The sequence below is a fragment of the Agelaius phoeniceus genome, chromosome Z, assembly GCF_051311805.1.
Source record: "Agelaius phoeniceus isolate bAgePho1 chromosome Z, bAgePho1.hap1, whole genome shotgun sequence".
Classification (NCBI taxonomy): Eukaryota; Metazoa; Chordata; class Aves; order Passeriformes; family Icteridae; genus Agelaius; species Agelaius phoeniceus.
Window position 1 is genome coordinate 19,661,619 of NC_135303.1, and position 3,289 is coordinate 19,664,907.

Consider the following 3,289-nt stretch of genomic DNA (forward strand, 5'->3'; position numbering starts at 1 on the left):
CCTGGAAACTTTGTTCTAAGGACCCTAGGTAATCTACTTTGCATCTTATTTTATAGCTGGCTGACTCAAAGGAAATATTGTATTGACAAAATGTTTTACTGAGTTTCTGGGAGATAATCTTGCAATATGAGAGTGGGTCTGTGCTCCACTTGGCCTTTATATGAGAGGGGATGGCTTTGAGATCCTTGAAAAAAATATTTTGAATATGCATTTTCCCCTATCTGCATTATCTGATTGCAAAATCTCAATTACTTGACAGAGAATGGCAGTTCTGAGACTTCATAATGCAATTAATATTTCTTAAACATAACCACAGGTATTATCTGGCATTCCCATGACTACAAGAAATGTGACATGGCATGATAACATGCAACTGGACAACCATGACTTGTGAGGATGCAGACTCAGTAGCTGATCAAACACAATACTGTGAAGTTCAAAGGGCCACAATTTTATAATTCTTCTACAAATTTAGCAATTTTTTTTCTTTAAAATAGTTGTTTTCTTTAAAACATGTTCTCTGCAAAGTATTCCAGTATAAATTTTATTATATTTTTCTGTAATAAACGTCTTTCCCTAGAATATGGTTTTTTATACCTCCTTTACACTTAGGGACTGAAAGGGACTTCCTAGATAATCAGTTCTCATTTCTTTATCCTGGTTATAACTTGATACATCTCCATTTGGAATTTTAAAGTTCTGTAAATTCATTACTACTTTGTTCCAAAACCTCACCTCTACTGAAGATTAAAAGGCTTCTAATGTCAAAGAAAAAATTAATTAGTTGGAAAAGAGAAAATTAATTGTAGTCAGTTTGCTTATTTGTTCTGAAAGTGTCTGTTGCATTTTATCTTTTTTCTTATGGTTGCATATTTCATTAAACACTTCAACTTTTTAGATTGAACGAGCTTGTTTTTTTCACCTTTGGTAAAAAACAAACTTCTCTGTAATATTTCTGCCCATTTAATCCTGCAAAATTTATTCCATCTGAAGTTGAGGATACAAGTAGTACACTATATAGATAACATAGAAAAGAATTTTAGCAGATACCTCTGACTTCAATACACACATAAACTGTTGGTCATATTTGCCCTTTTGATGAGCATCTTTGGTCTAGGCGAATACCTCACCAAATTCACCTCACAGTCTTTTTTTTTTTTATCTGAGCAGTCTAGATACTATCAAAGAAACCACTTATATTTTGCCATTTTCAGGTAGGTTTTGTGTCCAGTCTTAAATGCCACGAACTTAAATGTCTGTTATGGCTTTAGATACTGTCTCAGAGTAAAGCAATTTATAACAGCTGGTTAAAGCTTCCGCATTTCTCTGTAAATTGCTTTTGGGGACATAACCAGCACAAAGACACATATTTTATTCTCTGTCTGTCTTTTCCTGTCCCTGTAGGTTTCTCCTAAAATCTGTACTCTTCTAAGTTCAACCCAATTTAATTTCCTTGATTATTCAATTCCCTATTTAATTTTCAGATTAGACTTACACTGGACACCACAATGCTACCCTCCTCCCCAGTTTTCTTAAAAATGTTATTTGCTTCATCTGAACACACTTTTTTTTCATACCAAGCTCCATTAGCTTCTCTTTTTGCCTTCCGTTCTGTCACCTTCCTGTGGTGATAAAACAATGCCACCAATTGGCAGAGTGACAACTAGATGAAGGTAACAACAAACCTAGCTGATCTGGCAGATCAAGGGAGGTTTTCATGTCTTATTAGCAGTATAATAATTAAGCAATTTCATGGATTACTCTTACTATACAAGCATGTAGGAACTCTATCAAAGATCAGGATGTTATTTCAAATGGCATGTCTTACTTTACTATAATTAGGAGGATATAAAAGAAAACAAAACAAAAAAAACCCGGAAACACAAAAAGAAGTTCCTTTAAACAGACTGGTGTGCCAGCTGGTTTAGGTATATTCTTAGACCTCTCATGAAACTGTTAACTGGAATATATCTTGATAGCCACTTAAGGAAACAACATGCTGGATTAAAGCCTGAAATTACAATAAATTTCAGGGCTTGGGATCATCAGTGACCAGCAGAGGAATGCTTCACTGGGAAGCAGCTTTCTGCACTCCTGTTGGCTTGGGAAGGTGAATTCTGCCTGTGGGTGTGGGACAGCACCTTGGAGGGACCCTGAGGTGCCAAGGAGGAGGGTGGAGAAGACTCAGGGAAGTCCATGCCCTTCCAGCTCTAGCCACCACACACTGTCCCTACAAGATGCTGCAGAAACATCAATAACAGCTGATTTTCCATTTTCAACCTATTTGAATAAATAGAAACATATTCTCTCATCTAACTTACTTGTTTTCATTTTACAGAAGAATGTCTCCATTAAGTTTCTGTGTTGTTATGTAAATACTGGAAAATGTGTGCCTGCATCTAAGAACAGTAGGGAATTCAAGATGATGCCCTGGCTTTCTCTCTGAAACCAAAGTCACTGCTGATGCCTCTGGTTTCAATCTTCTTTCTCTTGATTCTGAAATGTCTTGGACTCTTTAAAAGGGAAGAACTTTTCAGGACTGTCTTGTACTGCCCAGAGATGAACCTCCGTGGTGAAAGCTCTCAGTCTGGATCCCCAGACTCTCTCCTAGTTATGGTTGTGAAGATGAGTCTATTTATACTAAATGCAAACAAACTCAGACTTTCTTATGCCCTTGACAAATTCTCATGATTGATGTCTGTAACTAAGTCAATGTGTTTAATGACTTGGAACTCCGGCATGTGGAAACTTTCTGAGGTACAGGAAGAGAATAATATTTCAAAAGGATAGCATCTGTGAGTGTCCAGAATTTTTGTTGTGGGCAAATCATGTTGCCTCAAGTGGGAAAGTACTGTATCTGGTACATTTTGCAACTTTTCCCTTTTTTGCAACAGTTACACAGAACATTTTAATGTCTTTGGTTTTTTTTCTGCTTCTCGAAAGGAACATTCCTGATGACTTTTCCCAGGTACGTGATTTATTATTATTACTATTACTTCTTTTTCCCCTCAGAAGAATGTTGTTGGAGAACATCTACATGCTTGTCCACCTGCTCGACGTTCAGTAAATCTCTCAAAGCTGTTGATGCTACGAGGCCGCGGTGCGGGGAGATGTCCCTGTAGGGCCGGTCGCGGGGCAGGAGTGGGGGCAGGAGCGAGGCGGGCCGGGGAGGAGCGGCGGAAGCACCGCCACCTGCGCGGCGGGGCCGGGCCGCCCTCGGGGTATTTAGCAGAGCGTTGGGGGCGGGTGCTGCCTGCAACCGTGGCTGGCAACGGCCTTTTTGGGCGCC